This window comes from Xyrauchen texanus, chromosome 2 (assembly GCF_025860055.1).
Source record: "Xyrauchen texanus isolate HMW12.3.18 chromosome 2, RBS_HiC_50CHRs, whole genome shotgun sequence".
Taxonomy (NCBI): Eukaryota; Metazoa; Chordata; class Actinopteri; order Cypriniformes; family Catostomidae; genus Xyrauchen; species Xyrauchen texanus.
Window position 1 is genome coordinate 45800547 of NC_068277.1, and position 22996 is coordinate 45823542.

A 22996-nucleotide genomic window follows, 5' to 3' on the forward strand; every position below is an offset into this window, starting at 1 on the left:
CACACACACACACCCCCTACCCTCCTCTCATGTATTATAGGATTATCTGTTAAAATATCTAATCATGTTACCATATCTAATCATGTTAGTTTGTAGTTTGAAGTCAGAAGTTTATCGACTGCATTGTATTGATTATTAATTGATATTACTGACAATAAACTTTGTCATACTTTAAAGAGAAGTGTTTTGGTTTTGTTCTGCAGGCACCTGTGCCAAGGGCTGTCAGGGGATGTCAGTGCTCAGATTCAAGCCTTCATTGTTTTACTTTTGAATGTCCATGTTCCCGGACATCGACTTTCCTAAGAGAACTGTCCTATATTGAGACTGCTATACTGTCTGGTTATTAGACCCTGATTCCAGGGTGGTGCCCCGGTAATATTAATCCTTACTAATATTCCATTGATTTTGATAATTGATAGTTAACATAGATAGATTGAGTTAACAGGGGACTCAATCGCTACCACTATATTTCAATATGATTATTCAAGTGTTGTATCTACTATTAATGTTGTATTTTACTACAAATAAATTTAAGAGTTGAAATGTCTCAGTTACTGTTGTAACCTCCGTTCCCTGATGGAGGGAACAAGACTTGTGTCGATGTAGTGACACTAGGGTTCACCCTTGGGAGCCCCAGACACCCAGATCTTTGAGAAAAGGAAATTGGTGAGTGGAATTTGCATGTCACTCCCCTGGACATACGGGTATAAAAGGAGCTGGAACGCAACCACTCATTCAGCTTTTGTGCTGAGGAGCCGAGCCAAGGCCCCAGCCATTTCAGCGGGTTGTTCAGTGTTGTGGCAGGAGGGACACAATGTCTTGTTCCCTCCATCAGGTAACAGAGGTTACAAAAGTAACTGAGACATTCCCCTTCTGTCACTCACTCGAAGTTGTGTCAATGTAGTGACACTAGGGGTCACTATACAAAACACCATAATTAACTGTGTTACGTGGACTGGCGGTGCTGTACGGGAAGACCTCTATGTGCCTCGTAGCCAGTGCACCCGGCCGTCATGTAACCTCCCCCAACGCTCTTATATGTGTCAAAATGGTCACCTGCACCTCTGGGACAAGTCGACTGCCCAACAAATAAGGACCGGCTGACCCAGCTGCAGCCTCTTCTCTTTTTTCTCCCCAAAAGGAACTAAATAGTTCAGCTGGGGGCCATATAGGGTCTGCGTTAGGTAGTGTCCCTCCAAAGAGGAGGACACCGCGGGGACTACACCCCGCCCGGAGGTGCATCTCATGTGGAGAAGTCCTGTGGTAGGTCCTATCTTGGTGGGGAGGAGTTCTAAAAACACGGTGACCAAGGAAGATGCAGTTACCAATGGGGAAAACATTTTGCGCAAAATACATCACACAGGGTTACCTACGTGTAACCAGCGCATGTGGAGCACCAACTCCAATTTGCAGTTTCTCTGAAAACTTTGTGAACATGACTGGGAGTAAAAGCAAACGTCTTCACCTCAGGGGAGGGGAAAGGCGCTATGCGCAAGCAGTACAACCGGCCAGCTCTCCCAGAAGATACCTGCTTGTACCTGACAAAACACGGAAATGGACTGGCACAACCTGGAGATTATAGAATCTCACAAAGTGTTGGGTGATGCCCAGCCCGCTGCTCTACAGATGTCTGCTAAAGAGGCACCTAGTAGAGTGAGCACGCAGCCCCAAGGGGGAGCGGCACATCCTGGGTATGATATGCCACAGCGATGGCATCAATGATCCACCAAAAGCAGACAAAGAGCTCCTCAGAGCATCTAAAGCTATGCGTGCGATCCAAATTGTTGCGCAAAGCACGCACTGGACACAGCAGCACCAAGGCGGGTCTGCCTCCTCCTGGGGCAGTGCTTGCAGGTTCACTACCTGATCCCTAAATTGGTTCATGGGAACCTTGGGCACATAGCCCGGTAGGTGTCTCAGGATCACGTGAGAGTAACCCAGACCGAACTCCATGCATGTTTCGTTGACAGAGAACGCATGAAGTTCCCCCAATGAGAGTGCCTTAAGCTCAGGTGACTGTAGGGGCTCAAATGGCCCTGAAGTACCACAAAGAGGTCCCACGAGGGGATGAGACACAATCTGCTGGGGTTTAACCTCCGTGTGCCAAGAACCTGACGATCAAGTCATGCTTCCCTAAATACTTACTGTCCACTCCATCATGGTGTGCCAATATAACGGCAACATACACCTTCAAGGTGGAGGGGGACAGCCGCCCCTCCAGCCTCTCCTGCAGGAAGTAAAGCACTGATCTGACTGTGCATATCTGGGGGTCTTCACGTTGGGAACTGACTGTATGCACTGACTGTATGCCCTTGGTGACGAGCAGATGGGGTGCAAGACCTTGAGCTGCGCCGGGACAGGATGTGTTGAATGGCCTCCGTCTGCTTCCTCACTGTCGAAAACTGCCGGGCAAAGTCTCTGATGGTGTCGCCTAATAGGCCGACCTGGGAGATGGGGGAGTAAAGGAATCAAACCTTGTCAGCCTCTCTCGACTTGACCAGGTTGAGCCAAAGGTGGAGCTCCAGGACCACCAAGGTGGACATCGCCTGCCAGAGAGACCGCACCTTGACCTTCATCGCCAGGAGGGCGAGATCGGTCGCCAAGCGCAGCTCCTGCATCAATCCCGGTTCAGGACTACCCTCATGCAGTTCTTTAAGTGCCTTGGCTTGGTGCACCTGCAGGAGTGCCATGGCATGCAGGGTGGAGGCAGCCTGTCCAGCAGCACCATAGATCTTACCCGCCAGTGACCACGTGAGCCTACAGGACCTGGACAGGACCTGGACAGGACCTGGATGGCACCGGACTCCATCAGGTGATGGCGCTCTTCAGGCACAAGTGCACTGCGACCACTTGATCCACCTGAGGAATCACTGAGTACCCCCCTAGCCACCCCACTGCCGAGTGTAATGAGAGCGGAGGACGATCGCGTGGGCTCCTAATGTACCTCAGTGAATGAGCAACACTCTGGCCCACGGAACCAATCATTGAGCCGCAAGGATTCGGGGGGAGTGGAGGACTCCACTCCAGCCCGACGCTTGCAGCCACCCAGGCAAGCATGCACTTCTAAACTCCACTCCCCTGGACATGCGGTTATAAAAGGAGCTGGAATGCAACCACTCATACAGATCCCAAGGGCGACCCCTAGTGTCACAACATCGACACAACGTTAAGGGGTGCCACTCCTGCAGGTGCACCAGCTAATACAAGTTCAATGGAAGACTTTATTATTATTCTATCATATTGCAAAGCCTCAGTTGATAATGAAAGTGAACCATACTACTACAATAGTATGTCTAGATGCAATGCACACAATAACGCAGTAAACTAAAAACATAAAAAAAGGATTTAATAATAATGGGGATAAAGTATACTTTATTAAACATGAAAATAATATGCGTAATTACAGTATGCAATATAACAATTAAAATAAGTTAATTTCAGAAGTCGTAATATTAGTAAACATGTCACAGCAAATCCACCCGACAACAGAAATACAACGCAATGAGATAACACATGAGTATGTTCGATTTATCACGCATGAGAAGCAATATTAGCTTCAACAACCCTACCAGAAAACATATCCAAGAATTATAGCAGGTAAACAACTTCACCAAACAGATAACAGATAAACATCCATCCAGACTGCTGTCCTGAACTGTGTGAGTGTGACTGACTGAACTGAACTAATGAAGTTTCATCTTTTTCATGGAGGCTTGCAAACTAAAATAGATTATTACCGCAATCTACTGTTAACATGGGAACATAGTTTCTCCCTTATATATCTATGGTTTATCCAGCAGGAACATGAGACAGCTGATTCTTCTTTCCTGCGGTTACGGATATGACGTAATGACACAATGATGAATGACATAAGCCAGTGATTTAGCACCAAATCCGACCCGACAGTTCAAAATACAAATAATGCTTATAGGCTTAACGTAGTGAATCGGGGTAAGGTAAGAACATTGTTTTGATCTCTGATTGTTTAAGTACTCTATTATATCTTTAATTTGTTAATTTTGAACCCAAAAATCTTACATAGTGTTGCTTTAAAAATTAGTAAGTAAATAATAATAAAAACGTCTGTTCAAAAACCTTGAAAAGCCCATTAAAAAGCTTGACATCAACATACAATGACACAGATAATGTAAAACAGACATATCTGAAGTTAATATAGGAGCTCAACAAAAATAACAATAAGCAGTCCACTTGAAAAACACTTTTGCTGTGCGGTCTATTTTTAAGCATGTATGGAACCAACTCGCCAACTTTTTTTTCTAGCTTTTAATTGTTTACTTTATCAATATGCAGAAGCACACTAGCATATAGTGAAATATGTATATAATTACAAAATCAGAGACCCTACGAATAAAATCTGACTACGCATTTATAATGCATGTTAATACCAGGTGTAAACAGGGCCATACATGCAAATATGTATGAGTAGCTTGTATTAGCTAGTGTGAGAGTTTGCTGATCTGATCTGTACAGTTTAAATGCTCTCTTTGATGTAAAAAAAGATAACACATTTGCATGGATCCATCAACAGGCCTCAAGATCTCTAATGCAGTAAACTTTTTAACGATACTCTTCACCCAAAGTGACTTATGGTACCATAATTGTGGTGGCACTGCCCTAAAGTAACCTGGAGTTCAGGACACTATTTGACTGCGGTTTTAGTGACTTTAGAATTCCACTTCCTGCAATTGAGCCTGAAACCTTTGTATTTGCAATATAGGATATAACCATTTGATTACACCTGAACGGTGAAGAACAAGTCCCTGACCTGCAATGCACACTTCCCAACTAAAATTTGGGGGTGGGGAAAGGAAAACCGAGCTATATTTACATATTCCAGGATACATTTTGCAAGAATATTACTTGTGCTAACTACTCAGAATGAAAGAATAAATAACACAGTACAGAATAAAACATTTCTAAATTCACAATTTCTCTGATAAAGCTACTGTATACTTGATAAAGTCATATTCTTCAAATAAGGGAATACAACTTGAAAAGGAATAAAATAATTTACTCTAAAAGCTATTGGTATCCTGGTGATACTATTTTAGCAACAAACAATCTCTTGAATGCCACATTGTCTAAAAATACCACCATTGTTAATTTTCAAGAACTGTCATATATTGATTCTAATGCAGCTACTTATGAAATAAGTTGGGAAAGAAAATAAGGTGAATAATACAGCACACCTATCTGCCTAGTTTTGATTCACACTGGAAAAAAAGTAATGCTTTAGTTAGAAAAATGTCACCCCATCCCTAAACCTAAACAATTATCAAGGATGTTAAAAATGAAACCTCATTCATGATTTATATCATTGATAATTAGTAAGGTTCAGGAATGGTGTTGGGTTAGGGGATCTAAAATAATCAACATGATCAAACATATTGTGGTTAAACACACGCAATTGTTGTACCCCTGAAAAGGGGAAGAAGATTAAAACAGAAAACTCACACTCGCTGTTTCTCCACTGCAAGCTTTATGTAGAATGTTTTTGTAATTGACATTAAGCAGTTCTTTTTCACATTAACCTCATTGACATTTCTTAACATATATTCAACAATTTGTAACGTACACATTTAGTTACATGAGTAGGCTACACTTCTTTATAATAGGCTATTTGAAAACCATAACACTATATAAAGTATACAAAAAAAAATATATAATAAGGCATTTAAAGTATTTTTAATTACCTGAGAATCAACTCTTTTAAATCATTCTCTTTTTAGTCATAAATGCACATCAATTATACGGCAAATCAGTCATGAGCACGTAAATGTACTATTTCAACAAATTATTTTAGCTGAAAATGCATCTGAAATTCTCAATTCACTTTTCATACTCTATACATTCACCTTTGTACAAAAAGTCAACAAATCAGCACTAAATAAACAGAATTACACCTTAAATACATAAATATTGAACATACTCTTTAACTTTGCGCAATTATATAGGCCTAACGCCATGACCAACGTGCTTAAAATGGAGTCCTGAGCATGCGCATTTCTGAACTAACCATTTCAACATTTCAAACACACAATCAATATAATATTCGCGTCTGCATGCTCTTAAACATATTAAACATCATATCAAAGTATTTTGACTAAACATTATACTTCATACCTGAAAAGGGGAAGAAGATTAAAACAGAAAACTCGCACTCGCTGTTTCTCCACTGCAAGCTTTATGTAGAATGGAGAAATCCCGCGGGCTCTTCCCCTAGTGTTCACGCAGACCAGAACAATCGATCGTCCAACTTATCGTGCCAATTAACTGATCACCGATAAACTCAGAATAACTTTAAACTACATATTTAAATTTTATAAACTTTTCTACATATTCAAAATAGCAAATATACACTCACCTAAAGGATTATTAGGAACACCTGTTCAATTTCTCATTAATGCAATTATCTAATCAACCAATCACATGGCAGTTGCTTCAATGCATTTAGGGGTGTGGTCCTGGTCAAGACAATCTCCTGAACTCCAAACTGAATGTCAGAATGGGAAAGAAAGGTGATTTAAGCAATTTTGAGCGTGGCATGGTTGTTGGTGCCAGATGGGCCGGTCCGAGTATTTCACAATCTGCTCAGTTACTGGGATTTTCACACACAACCATTTCTAGGGTTTACAAAGAATGGTGTGAAAAGGGAAAAACATCCAGTATGCGGCAGTCCTGTGGGCGAAAATGCCTTGTTGATGCTAGAGGTCAGAGGAGAATGGGCCGACTGATTCAAGCTGATAGAAGAGCAACTTCGCCTGAAATAACCACTCGTTACAACCGAGGTATGCAGCAAAGCATTTGTGAAGCCACAACACGCACAACCTTGAGGCGGATGGGCTACAACAGCAGAAGACCCCACCGGGTACCACTCATCTCCACTACAAATAGGAAAAAGAGGCTAGAATTTGCAAGAGCTCACCAAAATTGGACAGTTGAAGACTGGAAAAATGTTGCCTGGTCTGATGAGTCTCGATTTCTGTTGAGACATTCAGATGGTAGAGTCAGAATTTGGCGTAAACAGAATGAGAACATGGATCCATCATGCCTTGTTACCACTGTGCATGCTGGTGGTGGTGGTGTAATGTGTGGGGGATGTTTTCTTGGCACACTTTAGGCCCCTTAGTGCCAATTGGGCATCGTTTAAATGCCACGGCCTACCTGAGCATTGTTTTTGACCATGTCCATCCCTTTATGGCCACCATGTACCCATCCTCTTATGGCTACTTCCAGCAGGATAATGCACCATGTCACAAAGCTCGAATCATTTCAAATTGGTTTCTTAAACATGACAATGAGTTCACTGTACTAAAATGGCCCCCACAGTCACCAGATCTCAACCCAATAGAGCATCTTTGGGATGTGGTGGAACGGGAGCTTCGTGCCCTGGATGTGCATCCCACAAATCTCCATCAACTGCAAGATGCTATCCTATCAATATGGACCAACATTTCTAAAGAATGCTTTCAGCACCTTGTTGAATCAATGCCACGTAGAATTAAGGCAGTTCTATATGCGAAAGGGGGTCAAACACAGTATTAGTATGGTGTTCCTAATAATCCTTTAGGTGAGTATATATATATATATATATATATATATATATTACAGTGTACACAGACTTATGCATTTTTAAAATACACATGTTCCTTTTCACTCTGTCACACAATATCCGAATATTGGAACTGACGCCTCCCTTTTAGACTTCCCTCTGTGTGCATTGGATATAGACTCCAGAGGGTGCTTTTGGCGTCTCTAGATTGACATGTTGGGCAGTATTTGACGCCTCGGGAGTGAGAACGGGTTGGTAATGAGCATCCTACAGCATCCTATAGCTCTCTATGCAGGGGATTCACTCCTGAAATCCAACCAAAAGTTCAGTTTCATGCTGCAGATGTTTGAACCACTCAAAATGTTAGGCAAACATGGGGCAATCACCGTGTAACAATTTTGAAAAAAAATTTGGTTCCTGGGTAATAAGTGTTATGTCCTAATTGCGTATGCCTCAAAATGATATAAAACGGCTATTATTCCCCACAAACTTTGCTTTTGTGACCAGGACAGTGATATTTTGAAATGTACCTATTTTCCAGAACATTCCAGATAAATTCAGTGCTGAGTAAACTACGAGAAACTTCTACAACTTTCCAGTAATATAAATAGTAGTATAAATACAGGGGCTTAAGCCCACCAGTTCAGTTTACTTCCAGCTGCCTAAGTGGATACATATCTGCATTTTTCTGAGACTGTAAGCATCTGGCAGACGCATTTTGCTATGTCTGCGGCCAATTTATCAAGATAAGAGCGAAAAAGTACTCCGTGGAAGCATCTGCTAAGATGTGTGAGGCCTAAAAGGCATATTTTGGCATGTCTGTCAGGGATCAAGACAAACCCTGGGCACCTCATTTCACCTGTGAGCACTGCAAAACAATTCTGGAAGGCTGTTCGGAATTTTATGTTATAAAATGTGTTCATTTTTTAAATTGTAAAAGTTTAAACATTTTAAATTAAATAAGTACCCATATCTTCCCCTGGCTCACTCAAGAGTGCACCTCAAAGAGTATTACAACAGCATCAAGACCTTGCTGGATGCCTTGAAGTATGATGAGTACATTTGGGGTCTGATTCGTGAAAGTGATTTACAGTATCATCGTAAATCTCGAAAAACGACTCACTGTAGTCATTTTTGTATTACTTAAGTATAAATTTGTTAATTGGATTCATATATTGTTTTTTTCTGACTTCATGTGAACAAAAAGACAATTTATTTTGTCATTGGAAATAGGTGCATTTCAAAATATCCTGGTCACAAAAGCAAAGTTTGTGGGGAATAATAGCATTGTCTATACTTTTGAGGCATAAGCAATTAGAAAATAACACTTACTTCCCAGGGACAAACATTGTGTTACATAGTACATAGATTCAGAATTTAGAATGTATACATTTATTTTAAGATGGTTAGCAGTGATTGGATGATGCTGGTCATTACTTTGAATCAGAATGATTTATGCTGATTTCTAATGTTAGATTTTAGCTTCTTCAAAGTGTCCATCCTTTGACAAGTTTACTAAAAAGTATCCACCTGAAATGCTTTGTGTACAGCATTGAAGGAGTTTGTTATCTTTGAATGTTTAGAACATGTTTTTGATTACATGAGTTGGGGACACGGATTGAACCCTGTATGTGGCTAAAATGGCAATAAATATTAAAACAAAGAGCTTTGAGGATAAATAAAAAATTGCTAAGAATAAAATCAATGTATGTTTTTGTGTTTTGCTTATCACAAGAATCCTTAATTCAATCAAATGTGTCATTTCAAGTACGTGAACTTTAAAGAGTATTAAAATTCATCAAAGAGAAAACGTAAAATGACCTCAATAGCTCAATAATTTGAGATTTCAAATATTCCCTGCATTGGCATTTGTTTTTTGCTTATATCTGAATATTCTGTTAAATATTATTTTGTTTTGGCCATGGATATTGTTTTGATATTCATGCAAAAGCCAATTATCTAAATATTTTTTAAGAAAAAAACAAAAAACTGTTTCAAAGCAATCATGCTTGAAGCCTCAGTAAGCCAACTCTATATTGCTAATTGTGCTGAAGGCTCAAAGCCTAATGAGATACTAGTGGACACTACATTTGTTTCTCTCTTTTATTTGTGCCATATTATTGTGAAGGATCACACACCGCTTAGATATCGTGCTGTGTTCTGCGCTCCTTTCCAGGCAGGTTTTGGTAGGGGATAGAGTTTATTAAAATTAAATTTTACTCATTTTGTTTAATGTATGCACTTTAACAATTAATAACCTAAGTGCGGGTGATTTTCACTAAAGGCAGTTCATTTGTATAAAGCTGCCCCCACTGACAGAGGAGATTTTTTAAACTGATCAAGAGAAAGTCAAATTATTCTCTAGCCTCAGGTTAAATATTACTTACTTCAGGAATTCTGTTGCTTTGTCGCCCCGCTTTTTATGACCTTGTCATTGATTGCAGCTTTCAGAGCCATCTTGTGGAAGACCGTGCTGCTTCAGGGAAAGGAAGAGGGGAGGAGGTTGTATTGTTTGTTTTCTGATCACCATCTCTTTGTCCCATCAGCAGGGTTAGTGTTGAGCATGTGGAAATTCAAGGCCTTGCCGAGACCTACTTTGTATCCGCAACATCAAATCATCCTCCTGGCCAGGCTTGCTAAAATGGGAGCATGTATGAATGTGCGTGTGTGTTGTGTTTGTGTGTGGACAGCCGCAATGGCTGTTTTGTTGATTTTTTTTCATCTCTCTGTGTATTACTTTTACATTAAAAACTCACACTAGTTTCTAAGAGGATGTGTCAGTCTGTGACTCTAAAGGGCTTGATGTGTTAAAATCATTCAGACCAACAACACAATGTCTCTATTTTGCACTTTGCCCCCAACGTGGCGCTCCCTCTATTAGTGCAACCTCCATCTATATTCCTCTCCTTTGAAAGCCTCTCATATTTTCTCACAGGGTGGAACCATGTTTATTCTCAAACATTTACCTCACGCAGTCTGAAACCCATGAGAGGGACTTCAACAAGCATCTCTGAACTCCTCAGCTAGATATTTATTTACACTGCAGTCCTATCAGTCATCCCGGGCTTCCACACTTTTTCATTGGCATGCTTTTTGGTCAAACAAGACAAAGGAAAAGATCATTTTTACCTCACATGTTATAAATACCAAATAAAACATATTCAACATTACAAAACCTATGGAAATTTACTGTTCTGTAGTTAAGTGGACAATTGTGAAGAATTTATTAAGAAGTTGCCAACCTTAAAAACCTACTTAAAGTATATAAAGGTCCATATTGTTCAATGCCCATCAGGCTTTGTTATATGATATATGCTGTGGATGAGCATGAAAAGTTGAGACACCATTTATTTGACATCAACGTGACAAAGAAAGTGACAACACAAGTGAGTCAACTCAAGACATTAATTAATATAAACAATGCAGACAGACAACAATTTACATTAGTTAATGCTTTAGGTATCATGAACAAACAATTAACAATACATGTTTTACATCATTTATTAATCTATGTTAATGTTAGTTAATAAAAACACAATTGTTCATTGATAGTTCATGTTAATTCATAGTGTGTATATATATATATATATATATATATATACATACACATAGTACATAGTATCATCACACTAATGTTAACAAATAAAACCTTTTATATAAAAATAATTTTTTACTATATGATCAAATTAACATGAACTCATATAAATAAAATTAATATTGTTCATTGTTAGTTCATGTTAACCTTATTGTAAAGTGTTACCTGCAGACATATAGCAGACTGTACCAAAATGACTTTATCTCTCCTTTTATAATCTCACTATAATACTACATTTTTTTTGGCTAAATTGTGACACAAATCTTGACTTAGGGGATTTTATGTTTTTGATCAATTAAAAAAAAAGTATGAATAAGTGGATTACATTTAAAATGCTTACTATTTGCCAAGTTTTGGTGGAAATGTGTCCTTTTTATGCATGTTTCTACAATTCATTTATTATGCATTTATACATGACTTTAATGCATCCCTTTATAAACCCTTAACAAAAGAGAACATTAAAAGTATTCACAATGCAAGCTGTTTTTTTTAAAATTATTATTCAAAGTATCTTACAGTACATTAATTGCAAATAAAGGCTGAAATAGTTACCCATTTTCATTAAAGCTATATAAAATGATTACTTTGCACCAAGTCTGCATTCTGTGTCTGGACTCTGTGTGGAAGGTGTTTATCAGAACATATGTTCACAGATAATGCTGATCCTCCTTAAGAATGAAACAAAGCCTCCAAATGTTGCAATTAAACCAAGCACTTCCATCAAATTAATATGGCTGATCTGACTGCATTCGTCAAAATGGATTTTCATTTGTATCCTTTTTTCCTTTTCCCATCTCACTCTTTCTCCCTCGCTCTCCCTCTCTCTGCAGTGGTACTTTTAAGTTCAGAAACTGGGAGCATGTCTTCATTAGCTGCATTAACATTCACAGGCTGTAGTAAATTCTGACAGTGAAAAGGTCCCCGTAACCTTTAGTTGTGCAGAAATTTACTTCCCAAGAAAATTACAGCTGGCACTGTCTTAATTAATGCTCGCTTTCTTTGCTGAAAACCCATGGCTTGTCAGAAGAAGAGTCGAAAGGAGAAAAAAAGTAAGGAGAGAAGGGGAAAGAGGCCAAATAAGAAGAAATAAGAGGGCAAGGAGATTGTATGGAGCTGGAAATGATAACCGGCGAATATACAGTGTACAACATTTTTCACAAATAGCACAGTATTGTCTAGATTTTTAAGCGGGGATTTGGATATCTGAGGAGAAATAAGCAGATTCAGAATGTTGATATCCCTTTCTCTTGTCTTGCTTTTTGTCTTCCAGCATGGCATAAAAAAATCTTGGCAAAAACCAATACATATTTTACCTCCTGCTATCTTCTGGCTGCATGCAGTGTACTATAGCCTGCTTGGGAATGAACGATCATCTTCTAATACCCAGGCCATCAGAGGAGGTCACAGACAGATTAGAATTCTACAAAACAATTTTTCCTCACCCCAGGGACGGAGAAGGAACCCAGTAGATGTATAAAGCTATGACGACTGGAAGAGTGCAGACGTGGTGATGTAAAAAGTTCTACAATGAACCATGATTACATGAGTTGGGACACGGCTGAACGCTATATGTAGCTAAAATGGCAATACATATTAAGACATCAGCAAAGAGCTTTGCGCATTAAAAATAGCTCAGAATTAAATTAATGCAGAATGGGTCTGTATTTCTGGCACTGACATGGGAGAACCACATGCCTCGAGTTCCTATTGGATTAGAGACTGCAGGGCAAATGTGTGAGTAGATCCTCTAATGTGATGTTTGCCCATATACTGTCCCTGTCACTCATGAGAAGCCCTCTGGGTTTGATAATTAAACAGCACTGGAGGGTAGACTGTCTGTCTGCGCTCTCTCTTCTCTGACACTAATTAGTGGTTGTGACTCAGAGTGTGGTTGATAGACAAATGTCAGAAAGCTCATGTGTGGGGTATTAAATGCCAAAATAAAAGCAGCGGAGATGTGCAGAAGATATTGTAAACCTCTCTCTGCAGATGTGTCTGTTAATGAAATCTGCAAGTCTAATTGTGTGGTAATTCATGTTAATATGGGTTGTTGCTGTTGGATGCTTTCTGCTGACACAGACCAGACTTGTGTCTCATTGAATATGATATAACATATGAACAGACAATTTAATTTATATACTTTTTATATATTGTACATAATAATCATTTACGAATATTATAGATGTTCATAAGGGTGTTTTTTCAACTTTGGCCACTTTTAGCACTGTGAACTTCTCACTGCAAAGTCTCAGTATATCATTTTTGAAATAAAATGTCTCCTTTGTCTTGGTAAGGCTAATTTCATAGCTAAAATGTTATGTATCCTAAATACACACAATAAAATAATATTTTCATACTTTTTACACAATTTGGCAAAATTACAGCTTGATTGGAAATGACACCCTAGTAAAATTTCCTTTAGAGCTAGTTAGATTTAGCTTATAATATTTATTTTTTATTTTTTTGACCTGGTAATCAAGGACGCTTGGGGCCAAATGTTTTGGTGGAAAAGACAGCATAATTCTGGGACATTTGATTTCTTTTTTTATTATTATTATTTAATTTTTTATTATTGAAATCATTTTTACACAATATATTGTAACCCGCACAAGAAGAGACAGTCACAATGTAAGTCAAACTGTGTTTTATTGCAGGCAGGCAAAAGTACAATCAAGGGGCAAATCCAGTGAAGAATGGTCAGGGTGAGCGTTAAATCGAAGCCGGGGAATCAAGATAGGGTGAAGGGGCAAATCCAGGAGAGAGTGGTCAACGAGAACATAGGGGGTCAAAGCCGGGGTAATCAGAATCAGCGAGACGGGACTAGAGGGAACAAAAGACAGGGGAACAAGGGGAGCACGAAAGCCGGGGAATCAAGAGGAAAATGACGAGACTAGTGGGAGCAAAAGACAGGGGAACAAGGGGAGCTGGCAAGCTAAGAGGTGAACGAGAGGAGGTCAAAACTAGACGAGACTAGCGGGGGGCAAAGACACGGGAAACTAAATACAATAACCAACAGGCGTGAGACGAACGGGTTGTGAAATATATAGGGGCGAGTGCAGGTGTAAACAATGATAGGTGATGAGACGAGTGCAGGTGAAACTAATGTGCAGGAGTGCAGATGACGCGAGTGCAGGTGGTCATAATGTTCTGGGGGATTGGAACGCGTGAGAAACTTCGAGGAAGGGAGATTGCCTACTGAGCATGTGAGCCAGTAGGAGCAAAGTGGGCGTGAGGGCTCGAGCGAGCAAAAAGAGCGAGCAAGCTCGAGGGGCGGAACGAGCATGGGAGCTCGAGGGGCGGAGCGAGGAGGGGTTCGTGACAGTACTCCCCTCTAAAACCGATGGCTCCTGACGGCCGCGCTCGGTTGCGAGGAAGTGGTGCTGGACGAACCCAACAAACAAAAAACCCTGAACAGACAACCCACAAAACACACAAACAAAATTGAGGGCAGTCCAAGGGGCACAGAGGGAAATGAGACAGTCCATGGGGTCAATGGGCAGTATCAAGGCAAGGTCTGGGGGAACATAGCGGACAGGCGGGTGGTCGGGAGATCTAGGGGGCAGCCGTAGGGCAGAGACTGGGTCAGGGGGTCTGGAAGGCGACTGGAGGACAGGGACTGGGTCCGGGTGTCTGGAAGGTGACTGGAGGACAGGGACTGGGTCTGGGGGTCTGGAAGGTGACCACCGGACAGGAACAGGGTCAGGAGGCCAGGGAAGAGGCCACAGGACAGGGAGAGTGTCAGGGGGCCACCGGACAGGGTCAGGGGGCCAGGGAAGAGCCATGAAAGGCGGTGCTGTCAGAGGCGGCACTGTAGGCGGCTCTGGAGGTGGGGTTCTGGAAGGCTCTGGAGGTGGAGCCGAAGGAGGCTTTAGGGGCGAAGGCCTGAAAGGCTCTGGAGGTGGAGCCAATGACGGTGGCGCCGTGGGAGGCTCTAGAGGCGGAGGCCTGGAAGGCTCAGGAGGTGGAGCCAATGGAGGTGGCGCCGTGGGAGGTCCCCGAGGCAGGCGCCACCTGAGGACCTGGCAGGCTCTGTAGTCTCGGGGGGTAGAGCCGTAGGAGTCCCGAGAAGCGGAGCCATAGAAAGCTCTGGAGTCTTTGGGAGCAGAGCCGTGAGGGGCTCGGGAGGTGGAGCCGTGGGAGGCTCGGGAGGCAGAGCCGTAGGAGGCTCGAGGCGGAGCCCTAGGAAGCTCTGGAGTCTCTGGGAGTAGAGCCGTGAGAGGTTCGGGAAAAAGGTCAGTGGAAGACTCGAGAGGCTCTAGAGGTGGGGCCCTGGAAGGCTCGGAGAGGCTCGAGGGGGAGCCATGAAAGACTCGAGAGACGAAGCCCTGAGAGGCTTGGAAGGGGTGGAGCCCTGAAAGACTCGAGAGGAGAAGCCCTGAGAGGCTTGAGGGGAGGAGGAGCCCTGAGAGACTCAAGAGGGGAAGCCCTGAGAGGCTTGAGAGGGGAGGAGCCCTGAGAGACTCGAGAGGCGAGCCGTGAGAGGCTTGAGGGGTGGAGCCATGAAAGACTCGAGGGACGGAGCCCTGAGAGGCTCGAGGGGAGGAGGAGCCCTGAGAGACTCAAGAGGCGAAGCCGTGAGAGGCTTGAGGGGTGGAGCCATGAAAGACTCGAGGGACGGAGCCCTGAGAGGCTTGAGGGGGGAGGAGCCCTGAGAGACTCGAGAGGTGAAGCCGTGAGAGGCTTGAGGGGTGGAGCCCTGAAAGACTCGAGAGGAGAAGCCCTGAGAGGCTTGGGAGGGGGAGCCCTGAAAGACTCGAGAGGAGAAGCCCTGAGAGGCTTGGAGGAGCCCTGGGAGGCTTGGGAGGAGGAGCCTTGGAAGGCTCGAGAAGAGGAGCCCTGGGAGGCTTGGGAGGAGGAGCCTTGAAAGACTCGGGAGGAGAAGCCCTGAGAGGCAGCGCTCTGGGAGGCTCAAGAGACTTGAAAGGCAGAACCCTGGGGGGCTTGGGAGGTAGAGCTCTGGGAGGCTTGAGAGGAGGAGGCTCGAGAGGAAGAGTCCTGGGAGGCTTGAGAGGAGCCCTGGGTGGCTTGGGAGGAGGAGCCTTGGGAGACTCGAGCGGCGGAGGCTGCGAGGGCTCTGAGGGGTGAGCAGAGGCTGGCAGAGCCGTGGAAGACTCTGAGAGCAGAGCAGAGGATGGCAGAGCTGTGGAAGTCTCTGAGAGCGGAGCAGAACCCGGCAGAGCCGAGGAACACTCTGGGGGCGGAGCAGAACCCGGCAGAGCCGTGGAAGACTCTGGGGGCGGAGCAGACCCCGGCAGAGCCGTGGAAGACTCTGGGGCGGAGCAGAACCCGGCAGAGCTGTGGAAGACTCTGGGGGTGGAGCAGAACCCGGCAGAGCCGTGGAAGACTCTGGGGGCGGAGCTGAGGTCGGTAGAGCTGTGGAAGACTCTGAGGGAACCTCTGCGGTCTTGAGCACAAGACGAGACTGGGGAGAAAGGGCCCTCTTCCTTCTCTTGCGTCCTCGGCCAACAGGGGACGTGGCCATGGGGACAGTTGAGGCTACAGGCGCTGGCTCGCCGACCGTGGCGGGCATGGGCGTTGACTCGCTGGCCGTGCCAGGCTTCGAGACTGGGGCCGTGACAGGCTTCGGGACTGGGGCCGTGACAGGCCTCGGGACTGGGGCCGTGACAGGCCTCAGGACTGGGGCCGTGTCAGGCTTCGGGACTGGGGCCGTGTCAGGCTTCGGGACTGGGGCTGTGACAGGCCTCGGGACTGGGGCCGTGTCAGGCTTCGGGGCTAGGGCCGTGTCAGGCTTCGGGACTGGGGCCGTGTCAGGCTTCGGGACTGGGGCCGTGACAGGCCTCGGGACTGGGGCCGTGACAGGCCTCGGGACTGGGGCCGTGTCAGGCTTCGGGACTAGGGCCGTGTCAGGCTTCGGGGCTAGGGCCGTGTAAGGCTTCGGGGCTAGGGCCGTGTCAGGCTTCGGGACTAGGGCCATGACAGGCTTCGGGACTAGGGCCGTGTAAGGCTTCAAGACGGGGGCCGTGGTAGGCTTCAAGACGGGGGCCATGGTAGGCTTCAAGACGGGGGCCGTGGTAGGCTTCAAGACGGGGGCCGTGGTATGGAACGCTGGTTCAGTTTCTGCCTCCCCCACAGTAAACGAGGAACCAGTGTACAGTAGGGCGAGGTCAATAAACTGAGCCAGGTTGAGAGAGCAGCGACCACCAGGCATGAATGATGAGGCTGGCTCATTCAGTCCAAATTGAAAAATGTCTTTCAGAGCCACCTCATCAAAATTCACCTGGTACGCCAGGGCACAAAAATCCATAATATAAGCCTCCAAGGGTTGGCTCCCATGAGTCGGGCCGCTGGCTCCATAATGTCAAGGACGGGGTTATGAGTTACATAACCACTGCCTTGCATGGAAAACCCTTGGTTCGCGTCCGATGAGCCATAAAACCTCTCCGGGGATGGAGAGCATCACGGCTTCAGCGGATGCGTGGAAAGCATCAACGGGCTCAGGGGCAGACACAGGTGAAACAGGGTGACATAAATCAGACAAAGAACATACCTGCTGCCCCTGGGCCGCGAGCGCTCGGTCCTGCCTTCAAACTGCAGCTCCTCGCGCCGAATGTGACGTGCACCTCTGCTCTAGTGAGCTGCGCAAATCCTCAGCGCAGGGCATTGTGACTGTCTTCGGTAACGGTTGGTTATTCTGTAACCTGCACTAGAAGAGACAGTCACAATGTAAGTCAAACTGCGTTTTATTGCAGGCAGGCAAAAGTACAATCAAGGGGCAAATCCAGTGAAGAATGGTCAGGGTGAGCGTTAAATCGAAGCCAGGGAATCAAGATAGGGTGAAGGGGCAAATCCAGGAGAGAGTGGTCAATGAGAGCATAGGGGGTCAAAGCCGGGGTAATCAGAATCAGCGAGACGGGACTAGAGGGAGCAAAAGACAGGGGAACAAGGGGAGCTCGAAAGCCGGGGAATCAAGAGGAAAATTGACGAGACTAGTGGGAGCAAAAGACAAGGGAACAAGGGGAGCTGGCAAGCTAAGAGGTGAACGAGAGGAGGTCAAAACTAGACGAGACTAGCGGGGGGCAAAGACACGGGAAACTAAATACAATAACCAACAGGAGTGAGACCGAACGGGTTGTGAAATATATAGGGGCGAGTGCAGGTGTAAACAATGATAGATGATGAGACGAGTGCAGGTGAAACTAATGTGCAGGAGTGCAGATGACGCTGAGTGCAGGTGGTCATAATGTTCTGGGGGATTGGAAACGCGTGAGAAACTCGAGGAAGGGAGATTGCCCTACGAGCATGTGAGCGAGTAGGAGCAAAGTGGGCGTGAGGGCTCGAGCAAGCAAAAAGAGCGTGCGAGCTCGAGGGGGCGGAGCGAGGGAGCGGGGTTCGTGACATATATATATTTTTACATGTTTTATGTGTATTTCACTCTTTGTTTTATATTATCATAGTTTTAAACATGTAATGATTTGTATTTTTATAATGGTTTTCATAGTTTAAAAGTGAAAGTATGGGTCAGTGACAAGGCTAAACAGTAAAATACACATAAAAGGCAATTGAATAGTACCAAATATAAATGATGAAGGTCTGGTTAAAAAAATAAAAAATAAAAAATTGCAATATGTTTATTGTAATAAAAATCAACCCTGGGGACATTAAAGTGCCCAAATAAATGCCATTAATTTAAATGATATTAAATTATTAAATATGACAATATCAATAGAAATAATAAAAAAACCTAAATCTGGTGATATGTCTAATATTTTTATTTTTCAATATTGTATGGCGAAACATGTATTCATTATTTATTTCTACAAATCAGTTTTAGTTTCATTATGTTAAATGACACCCAAGTCTAAATATCTGTCCATCACACAGCTGCAAAGACTACATAACGTTAAAAAAAGAATATCAATAGCAAATTTTTGTCTGTACCTATTCTATAACTAAACAGCATGGTCCACAAGCATGAAGCTGATGTACGAAGCACATCCACGTGGAGATGAGTACATGAAGAGAATAAGTTCTGTGACTGTAAGTGACATATTACCATCACTCTAGTGATACAATAAGGTAGGCCAATTACATCAACTGATTAAAACAATTAAAGCATGTAGGGCCTGGTATCTATATTTCTGTCAAGCCTGGAGTCAGCTTATTAAAATAGTCCTTTAATGAGCTACAGAGTCTCTCTTAGTGTCTTTTCTTTGCTGGCATGTTTCTTCCCTGGAGAGAGAGAGAGAGAGAGAGAGAGAGAGAGAGAGAGAGAGAGAGAGAGCTCTTACAAAAAGACAGGGAGAATTTGACTATGTCTGTGCATGAAACGACATCACCTATTACAGTACATCATGTTTTTATAACATGATTTCATCACTGTTAACATGGAATAATATTGAATGGAACGAGATACAATTATTCTTATTTACTTATTTGTTGGTTCATGTGTTTGTATTTGCTTTATCAACAAATAAAACAGGATTGGCTTGTAAACAAATATATTTGATATCTCAAGATTCCAATACTTAAGAAGGAATTCTGTATCATTTTGCCCAAAAAAACAATGGTTTTGAACCCCCCACGCAGAACATGAGCTCACAGGCCTGCTCCAATGAGATGATAAACTGCCCCTGATTCCATGATTCCAATTTGTAATTTTCAGAGTGCAGAGGTAGGACTAAGACGATTGATCAAATAGAGCAGCATGTTGAGCGACCCTTCCCTTTCCTCTCTCTCTCTCTCTTGCCCAAAGACCCTCTTTAAATATTCAGCTAGATTTATGATTGGTCACTGTCTCCCACAGCTATTTATATCTCTTATATTGACAGAAACACATTCGGGAGGAGGAATTAAATTTTGGTTTCTGCGAGTGCGACAGGGGAAGTTTGATAGAGCGTAGTCTCACTCGGAGGTGGGGGGTTGAAATGCTCAGATTAATGTGTTTTTGGGAACAAAAGTAGACATGGATTTATTCATATTTTCCCTCTCTTTTTATGAAAAATTCAAATGAAGGTCAATTTTCAGGATTACCTGCCTCTCTGTAAAACGTTTCAGGATATTTATCATGAAGCGAATCAAAAATTAAAGACACAAGGAGCTATTTTACCAGAAGGGAAGACAAAGGTTAAAATATTAGAGGTTGGATTTGTTTGATAGATGGCATATAAACTTGGACTTGTAAAAGCTTCATGTTTGTACAGCATCTGAAGTGCGAGGTGATTTTTTACTCAGTTCTAGGTGACGTTTGAATCATCTTTATACTTTTAACTGATTTCTTTTTCTGTTTCTGTAACTGCCTCCTCATTTTCTTTGCTGCCACACCTAACCTGGCTTGGTCTCAACCTCAAGTGACATCACAGTCACACCAGTCTGTTGGGACGTCGGGTCCCTACATTCGATCCGATTATTTAGGACAAAGTGCTCGTGTTGATGAAGAGTCTACTCGGAAATCTGAGAATGCAGAAATCAATGTGAATACTGCGGGCCCTGGAGCATTGATCACGACTCCCCCTATATTGACAATCCATGCCTTGTTTGGCAATGCGCGTGAATAGGGTGAAATTAGCCTCAAGTGAACGGATTTTGTACCATTTTCCTCATGATCCCTGTCTCTTGGCCCCCCTTTCCCTGCCTCCGTATTGACACTGTCCCTGCCATGATTTATAATCACACAAGTTTTGAGTTAGGAAGCAAAGTTTTAGCTCAGACCATCAACGGTAAGCAACACTGGGTGAAAACATCTTTTTTTTGTAATACTAATTCCCTGTTTTTACAGTACTTTAACCAATGTTCTTGAACATCTTGCCTTATAGTTTGTGGTGGAATCAATCCCCTAGTGTAAGGAGACACTCAAATGAGGGTCTCTCATTATGGACGGACATTGTTTGTCCAAAAATCCTTACATCCGCACCTTGTTAGAAATGTCAAGCCTGCATAATTGGAGCCCACACTGACAGACTCTTCACTGCATGCTTTTGTATATGACAAATGCTCCACCTCTCTGCAAAAGATGACGTTTAAAGGAATGACGTCTTGTTATTAGTCCAGAAGACGATTAGGAAAGCGCTGGCAATCAAGCCACTCTTAACGGTACCAAACCATCTCCTATGAATAGAGTAAGAAATCACCTCTCTTCAGCATGTCTGTCTTCATTTAAAATGAAGGGGATGCTCAGTTTAGAACAGATTTACAATGAATAAACAGTCTGTTTACGATTAATTGAAGTTAAATTACGTGAAAGCCACATTGTTTTAAATTGATCCAGACAGGGAGTTTCAAGATGAGGATATCAGACGAATGTTATAACTAGCATTCAGTGTAACCAAAGACAGAGGAGTTGTTTTGTTTTTGTTTCTTCAAACCAGGTTCGAGTAGCACATCTGCTTTGAGATGCTCAGGTTCAACACGGACATTCCAAACACAGATGACTTCCTTTGGACTGTTTTTGTTTATAAAATCAAAGATGCCTCTGATTAGCTTGGCACTTTGTTTAGATCCAGGGTAATCAAGTGAAACCTACATAATATGAGTATGATTTTCACTTGTGGATGTGTATTGGAAGAGTCTAGCAATGACAAATTCCATGGCAGAAGCAACCACCTATTGTGTACCTTGCGCAATATTTTTATTTTAGACCATAATATCGGAGTTACTTTTTAAATAAAGTAACTTGTTGCTTTTGCACACCTCTTCTGTCCCTGTATTGTACGAAATCAGGAGTAAAAGTGTGCAAACTTTCAGGGAGGAGACATAGTTTATGATTGCATTGTAGTTCTATAGAATGTGAAGCCAGAGACTATTTAGCGAAACACGGTGTGGCAGCGGGCGTGGTCAAGCGCCCGTCCGGGAGAGAAAAGCGGTAAGGGCGCTTACACCTGAGCTAAATTATGTCTAACACCGGCGCCCTTACAGCTTTTCTCTCCCAGACGGGCCCTTGACCACGCCCCCGCTGCCACACACGGCTTGTAATAAAACATTTGCAGTAAACAGTAGCCTACCAAGAAAGTCATTGGTCACTATCTTCCTCGTCCTGTGCACTGAAACCACTGAAGTCATCTCTTTCGGTGTCGGAGTTGAATAGCCTCAGTCAATTCCTCACGCTGCTGTTTCCAACGTCTTATCATCGACTCATTAAGACCAAGCTCCCGTGCAGCAGCTCTATTTGCTTTTCCAACAGCCAGATCAATCGCCTTCAACTTGAAAGCAGCATCATATGCATTTCTCCGTGTCTTGAGGATGACAAAATGACTACCGTAATCAGAATGATGGGAAGTTTGAGCGCGCTCGATTTAATCTAAACAGTAAACAAAAAAAGTTGTTTTGACCTTAACCCGTTCGGCAATTTCATTGGTCTAATGAAAGCTTCACGCTGCCAAAAAACTGAGCACGTCACCGAATGTTTTTTTTTTTTATAAAATTTGAAAGCGGGAAAAATCCATATATTAGCCGCGTCATTGTATAAGCCGCGAGGTTCAAAGCGTGGGGAAAAAGTTGCGGCTTATAGTCCGGAAATTACGGTAAATGAATGGGAGAAATTGGAACACCCAACCAAGAAGCTCTAGCACCCAACAGTCAATGGTTGTAGAAAGCAAGTCCTGCCTTGCAGGTAAAAGAGCCAATCACTTTTTAGATACAGACAATCAACTCACTAACACGCATTTTCGTGTTTAAAGTAATATGAGGTCAACACTCAGTTGAGTAAAACACTATTGATTCATGTGTTACCACACACTGCATAAAAAAATCAGTATACGCGTTTAGGCAGTGGGATTATAAGACTAGTTTTCCACTGGACAAAACATGATACATGGTAAAATTCTCGCTCAATTCACTAACTTATACTGCCGAACTTCTCCGTATTATAGCTT